The sequence below is a fragment of the Sapajus apella genome, unplaced genomic scaffold, assembly GCF_009761245.1.
Source record: "Sapajus apella isolate SASKATOON/1434 unplaced genomic scaffold, GSC_monkey_1.0 scaffold1, whole genome shotgun sequence".
Classification (NCBI taxonomy): domain Eukaryota; kingdom Metazoa; phylum Chordata; class Mammalia; order Primates; family Cebidae; genus Sapajus; species Sapajus apella.
The window spans coordinates 31,093,603-31,102,075 of NW_022436941.1; positions in this window are offsets into that span (position 1 = coordinate 31,093,603).

The window sequence follows — 8,473 nt, forward strand, 5'->3', positions numbered from 1 at the left end:
ATGGGGTTTCACCATGTTGACCAGGATGGTCTCGATCTCTTGACCTCGTGATCCACCCGCCTCGGCCTCCCAAAGTGCTGGGATTACAGGCTTGAGCCACCGCGCCCGGCCTGTACAGCAAAGTCTTAAACCAGCCCAGACATAGGCAAAGCAGACAATAAAAAGAGCTGACTAAGGTGAGGGGAATGGAGTTGGCGGGGCAGCGGTGTTGGGGGAGTACAGTTCCTAAAAAAAAAGGCAGGATTTGAAAGTTTAATGTATCTCAGATGACAAAGTAAACTTTGTTGATGACTGCTTGTTATGCGTTGAATTGTGTCCACCCAAAAAGATATGTTGAAGTCCTAATCCCAGCACCTCAGAATGTGACCTTATTTGGAAACCGGGTCTTAAAGAGGTAATCAAGTTAAACTGAGGTCATTAGCGTGGGCTCTAATTTGATAATGCTTGATGTTGTCATCAAAGTGGAAATTTGGATACAAAAACAGGCTTGCACAGAAGGAGACGACGTGAAGACCCACAGGGAGAAGATGGCCATTTGATTTCAGTGAGGCAACTACCAGACAATGAATGCCAAGGATTGCCGGGGAACAGCAGAAGCTAGAAGAGGCCAAGAAGGGTTTTCCCCGAGAGCCGTCCCAGAGTGCAGCCCTGGTCACACCTTGATTTCCAAATCTTAGCCCACAGAACCGTGAGAAAAATGTTTCTGTTGTTCTAAGCCACCTAGTATTGGGTACTTTGTTATGGCCAGCCTAGGAAATTAATTCACTGAATAATAAGAATATTGACTGGTCACTCTCTGAACAAATATTAAACAAAGAAGAAACTTCAAATCTAGAAATATTTGATTAATGTACCAAACTATATAATAGAAGGCCTGGAAACCAGGCATCCTAGTTGTCAGTCAAAACCATGCCACTTTAATCCCTGCTTCCCAAGAACAGGCACTAATGGACTCATCAATAACACCTCCCAAACTGGTGTTCCGCGGAAGCTTTTTCAGGGTTTCCTTAACAAGCGCTACAAAAGGCTGAATGGTTAAGTAAGTTATAAAACACTCCAAATTCACAATACATCATAATGTAATGAAACATCTACATAAAACCTACCAGAAAACCAAATGATAGGAAAAACTTACAAAATCTGTTAAATGTGTTGAGCTAGCAGCTCCCTAATTTTCACAGCACAGAATACTTTTCCTGCCATACTACTCTTAGCAGCCTACAGAATACCACTTTGGGAAATGCTGGAGGAGAGGATAAGGTCCACAGCAACTGAGAAAATTCATGCCAACAAAACAGCTACTTACAAATTTCATTATATTTTACTCTAAGTTATCCAGGAGACTACCTGGGTTATTTGTTGTTGTTTCCTCAAGGCAGGAAAAATGATGCTCTCTGGGACAAACTTAAAGAATGAATTTAAAGGTCTATCATAAAAATGAAGTAAGAGATCAGTCAGAGTGACATGGGCAAAATGGAATCGAGCAAAACTGATGGGGTTTGAGGAGAAGAAATGAGAAAGGGAAAATCAAATATTTACATCCTATGTAGGTGGCCACAGTTCTGTTTTTTTTTTTGTTTTTTTGGTTTTTTGGTTTTTTTGGTTTTTTTCAGAAAAATTCCACTGAGCATAAAGAAAGATTTTTGATATTTACTGTACTTTGTATCACTGGTGAAGAAAAACCACTGCAAAGTATGTAATGGGTGATACGTTTTTGGTGTTACATCTGGTACACATCCCAGGGTGCACCACTGTAGACATTTTGGCAGATACAACGGCACCACTCATGGGGCACTATTGACATTGGGAGTGTTATAGACTTGTGGAATTATCAGGACAATTTTGGCAGCACAATTCTCTTTTTTTGTTAATATATATTTTATTGCATTTTAGGTTTTGGTGTACATGTGAAGAACATGTAAGATTGCTGCATAGGTACACACATGGCAGTGTGGTTTGCTGCCTTCCTCCTCATTGCCTATATCTGGCATTTCTCCCCACGTTATCCCTCCCCAACTCCCCATTCCCCCCGTCCCTCCCCTATTTCCCCCCAACAGACCCCAGTGTGTGATGCTTCCCTCCCTGTGTCCATGTGTTCTCATTGTTCAACACCCGCCTCTGAGTGAGAACATGCAGTGTTTGATTTTCTGTTCTTGTGTCAGTTTGCTGAGAATGATGATTTCCAGGTTCACCATGTCCCAAAAAAGGACCCAAACTCATCGTTTTTTATGGCTCGCAGCACAATTCTAACCAAAGTAATAGTAATACTACAATAATTTGCAAACAGAAGTAAAGTATCTTAAGGAAGGGGTGCCTTTTTCTAAGCCACCAATGTCAGTGCATGAGTTAGCAGCAGCCTTGAGACCCCTCCTCACTCTCTATAAAGTTCAGAACCCCATTTTAACTAGGAAAATTGTCTGATACCACCATTTAACACTTGGGCAACAAAAGAATGCAATAAAGAAAAATATTGTTGCATCACCCAGCAAACTTTCACTTTGTGTGGAGATCTGGGCCATGTGCCCTCCCTCACCCTGTGGATTCAAGAATCTAACCAGACATAAAGAAAACAATTCCTATTATGGAACATTCACGAATTCTTCAAAAATGTTTATTCTAGGTCTATTAATAAAAGATGCTGTGTTAGGAAATAGAAGCAGTTGCTACAGAGCTTGAGTCCTAAGTGCCATTTTCATACACTAAAATGTTAAAGGCAAGAATTTTGAACACTTTCATCATATTACTTATTTACAACAGAAACATGAAATTGATCAATACATGCCAGACATTATTTTACCTGTTGGAGACAGAAAGGCAACAAAATAGGCATAACCTCTCCTCCATGGAGCTTACAATCTAGTGATGAAGACAGATTTTAAGCAAATTGTCACACAAACAATAGAGCTACAGTTACAAAAATCTTAAGGAGGAAAATTGCACAGTGCTCTGAGTTTATGAGAGAAGGTCCCATGAGAACCAGGGGGTCAGGAAAGCCCTTCCTGGAGAAGGCATCCTTAAGCTGAGATGTGAAGAATGAACAGAGGCTAAATGATGAGGTATGGAAATGAGAGCTCCAGGGTCTGAAGACAGCAGGAGTTGATGCTGAGGCAGGAAATGGCTGAGGGTATTTAAGAATCAGAATAAACCTCAGTGACCACAGCATTACAAGTGAAAGAGAAGGAGTTAGAGGAGGCAAATGAATGAGATTATTCAGGTCCTTCTAAGTTAAGTTAAATAGTTTCAATTCTTTCATGAGGGCAAAAGAAAGCCTTTAAAGCTTTTTAAGCAGAAAAGAAACACCAGATTTTTAAAAGCCTATTCTGGCTGCTGTGTAGACAAAGATTGAAAGACCCAAGAATAGAGCAGGGAGATCAGTTAGAAAGCTATTCTGATTGTCCAGGTGGGAGATGGTAGTTCAGTCTTGCATGGTGTCAGCAGAGATGGAGAGAAGTGGACAGGTCAGAAACATATACTGCAGGGAGAGTCTATGGGAAATATAATTAGATATAAAATGAGTTATTTGTGCTAACAAAGGAGCATGAGCAAAAATGGGATCTTTATTAAATGTGTATATTTACTCTGTTATTATTAATATAATGATAATTCATATTTCTGTGGTACATGGCAGCCTACTAAGCATTTTTGCAAAGATGAAAAATATTAATTGAGTGCCTCTGATGAACCAGATGCTGTTTTAAGCACTGAAAATACAGGTGCACATAACATAGAGAAAGTCCATACCCTCATAAAGCTTGCCTTCTGATGATGGAGACAACAGTATAGAAAGAAGCCAACAAAGGCATGCAAGAAGGATTATAAGGCAAGGTAAAGCAGAGTAAGGAGCTGGGGGAGATTGGACAGGTCTCTCCTGGCTCCTGTACATGACAGGGAAGGCCTCTCTGAGGAGGTAACATTTGGACTAAGATCTGACTGAAGTAAGAGAATGATGCATGCAAAGATGTGAGGAGAGAACAGTAGGAGATGAGGTTGAAGAGTGAGATGGAATCAAATTCCGTAGAATCCTGTTGTCGGGAAATTTATTCCTTAGCATCCTCCCTATGAAGTCATCGTAGACTGGCCGGGTCCCTCCATCCAACATCACTGTTCTCCCAGGGTGCTCTAGTTCCAACACAACTAACACTCTTTTCTTCCAGGACTGGAGATGGGGGCAGCCTTGCCCATGCCGGCCCTGGGGTCCTGTGCTATTGCTTACAGTTTCCTTCTACCCTACCCTCCTCTTTGTGAACACACTCTCCTCAAATTATGCTACTTGCATGTACTATCTGTTTCCTCAAGGAAGTCCAGCTGAAACTATGTTCAACAAATGTTTAGATAGGAAGTGGTATAGAAAGGTGGTCTGGAATTACATTTGGATTTTAATTATTTTATGGCAAACCCGCAAAGTACATTTATAGATGTTGATTCAAAGTTAAACACAAAGGCCACCCATCTTTCCTTGAGTGCTTTAATTTTTTCTATTTACTTAAATTTAAAACAAGCATATTTAAGATAACTCTACACTCCCAGTAGAAACTTCAAATTTGCTTCAGTTCTTGATTTGGAACACTGAATACCAAGTTATTTTCATTTCTACTTTAAAATGTTAGGCTTTTACTGAATTCGTATTCCATATAAAAGCAATTTCTCTGATAGAAGCAATTCATTGATGAGAAACTGTTCAGCCTAATTGGTAATCAAAGAAATGCATTTATGAAAATAATAAAATTGGCCAAAATTGGCTTACAATTATAATATTTACTACTATTTGGTGGCAATTCAGGAAAACAGGGAGTCTCATACATGCTGGTGTTAGAATACTTTGACAAAACATTTCTAGAAGATCATTTGGCAATCAAAAGCCTTCAGTTGAACTGAACCAGCAATTTTACTCCTAAAAATTTAATCTTAGTAGATAATCAGAGTTGTATACACGAGTAGATACTCACTACAGAATTACTTATCTTCTCCTCCCCAAAAAAGGGGGAACAACATAAATGTCCAATAATATTGGCAACAAATTAAGTAAGCTATGGTATATGCATAGGATATAATTCTATGCATCTATTTATAATGTTACTCAACCCCTGCCTGAGGAGTCTAAATCCTGGCTGTACACTACTGTATTATTATAATTATTATTTTTTGAGATGGAATTTTGCTCTTGTTGCCCAGGCTGGAGTGATTTCAGCTCACTGCAGCTTCCACCTCCCAGGGTCAACCGATTCTCCTGCCTCAGCCTCCCAAGTAGCTGGGATTACAGGCAGGTGCTGCCACACCCAGCTAATTTTTGTATTTTTAGTAGAGATGGGGTTTCACCATGTAGCCAGGATGGTCTCGAACTCCTGACCTCAGGTGACCTGTCCATCTTGGCCTCCCAAAGTTCTAAGATTACAGGCATGAGTCACTGCGCCCAGCACTCCTGTATTTTTTAAAAGTACAAATGCGTGGATCCATCTAAAGGGAGTCAAATCACTAGAACTATAGTAAAATTCAGATTTCTGTACTTTTTAAAATTCGCACAAGTGATTCTATGAAGAACTAAAAACCATTAACTACAGTACAATACATAACAACATGGGGAAATGTTCCAGAATAATGCCAAAGGTGGAAAGCTTGTTATAATAAAACCTTCCTAAATGCAGGTTCAGAAAATAAACTGTGAGGAATAGACTCAAATTCTTACACTGGTAGGTTTTAATCTCTGGGTAGTAGGATCATGAGTGATTTTTACATTTTTTATTCCTCCCTGTAATTTTCAAATTTTCTACAATTAGATGTATTATTTTTAATTAAAAATAGAAAGAAGGCATCCATTCTTAGTTCATATTGTCTTTTATGCTTCCCCAATATCTTCGTTCACTGGCCTTATTTCTATCTCTATCCACAATTGTAGTTATCTATTTTTAACAAGTTAAAGAACATGCCTACTAATTTTAGGGGCATTTAAAGCCTAATTCCAAATCTGACAATGCGTGTTTTTGTATCTGTCCCTTTCCCTTCTTTTGTGACAAGCACTTTTATCAACATGGGATATTGTTTTTCCACTGGTCCCTCTTCAGTAGCAGGACAAATGTGATTAAACAAGAAATACTTCAGATTTCTTTCACTTTTTTAGAACATAGTATTCACAAGGAAGTAGTCATTTTCTTAAATGCACTTTTAAGAGACATAATAAAGAACAAAGGAACTGCTCATTATAAATGTTAAAAAGTATTTTTCTGTAATGTCACATTAACGTACAACATGCCTTTCCTATGACAGAAATAAAAATTCCTAGATGGTAAGACTATTTGCAAGAATTAATTCTGTCTAAATGGTGCTACTTAGCACTTCAGATAACAAACACTTTTAACTTTTATGGGGGAGTAATTTTGTTGCTCTGCTGTTCCTTTAACTGGGAGGTCCTCCTACCTAGGTCTTCCTATTAGTCTTATTCAAACAATTTTTATTGAAGTAATATACACACACACATATATATACATGTAAAACTCATAAATATGCAGCTCAATTAATTCCTGTGCTGTGAGCACACCTTTGTAATTGCCACACAAATCAAGAAACAGAACCTTTCCAGCACAACATGAGTAATCTTTGTGTTCCCTTTTAGCAGCCCTTTTACGCTCCAAAGGTAACACCCATTCAGACCTCCAGTGCCACAGATGAGTCTTAACTGCTTTTGAACTTTGTATAAATGGAATTATACAGTATTTACTCTTTTATATTTTTGCTTCTCCCTTAATATTACATTGTTGAAGTGAGTTTATGTTGCTATGCATAGCAGTCACTTGTTCTTTTTCATAAAGACACATGCACACATGAACACTTACCTTCATTGCAGCACTATTCACAATAGCAAGAACATGGAATTAACCTAAATTTCCTTAAATAATAGACTGGATAAAGAAAATGAAGTACATATACACAGTGGAATACTATGCAGCCATAAAAAAGAATGAGCTGGAAGCCATTATCCTTAGCAAACTAATGCAGGAACAGAAAACCAAATACCACATCTTCTTACTCATAAATGAGAGCTAAGCAATAAGAACACATGGACACATAGAGGGGAACAAGACACCCTATTGGAGGGAGGTGGGTGGGGGGAGGGAGGGGATCAGGAAAAGTAACCAATAATTATTAGGCTTAGTCCCTGGGTGATAAAATAATCTGCATAACAAACCTCCATGACACATGTTTACCTATGTAATAAACCTGAGCATGTATCCCTGAACTTAAAAGTTAAAATAATAATAATAATAGCAATAATAGACCACGTATGATGGCTCACATCTGTAATCCTAGCACTTTGGGAGGCTGAGGTGGGCGGATCATTTGAACTCAGGAGTTCAAGACCAGCCTGGCCAACCTGGTGAAACCCCATCTTTACTAAAAATACAAAAATTAGCCAGGCCTGGTAGTGGGCAATCCACCCTAATCCCAGCTACTCAGGGGGTTGAAGCAGGAAAATCATTTGAACCCAGGAAGTGGAGATTGCAGTGAGATGAGACTGTGCCACTGCAATCCAGCTGGGTGACAGAGTGAGACTCTGTCTCAAAATAATTAAATATATTAAAATAATAATAATTTTGTTTATGTCTAAAAGAAAACCTCACTGGTATTTTGATAAGAATTGTGTTAAATGTGTATATAGTTTTGGGGAGGATTGACACTTTTACTATATTTTGATACAATGATAATTGACATACTACATATTACTATATCTTAAATATATGTACTCATTCAAATTGTCTTTACTTTTATTTAGATCTTTAATTTTTAACAACATTTTGTATTTTTTAACATATAAGTACTATACATGTTTTGTTAGATTTATACCTGTTTCATTTTTCTTGGAGCAATTATAAATGGTATTGCATTTTAAATCTTGATGTGCATATGTTCATTTTTAGTATATGTAAATACAGTTGATTTTTTGTTTCAATGCTGACCTTATATCCTGCAACCTTGCTAAACTCATATATTAGTTGTAGGAATTTTTCTACAGATTCTTTGGGTTTATATAGATAGACAGTTATGTCACCTGTAAATAGGAACAGTTTTATTTCTTTCTTTCAAATCTGTATTTTTGTTTCCTTTTCTTGCCTTATTGCACTGGCTAGAACAGCAAGCACTATACTGAATATAACTGATAAGAGTGACTATCCTTGCCCTGTTCTGAATATTAGGGAGAAAGCATTCAATCTTTCACTATTAAGTATAATTTTAGGTGTAGGTTTTTATAGATGCTCTTTATCCCATTTTTCCTGAGAGCTTGTATCATAAATTATTTTTTTCTTTTTCTTTTTTTTCTTTTTTCTCTTTTCATAAATTAATTTTAACTTTTGTCAAATGTTTTACCTGTATCAATTGATGTGATCATGTAATTCTTCTACTTTAGCCTGTTAATATGTTGAATTATATTGAATGATTTATAAATATTGGACCAGACTTATATTCCTGTACTAAACTTCAC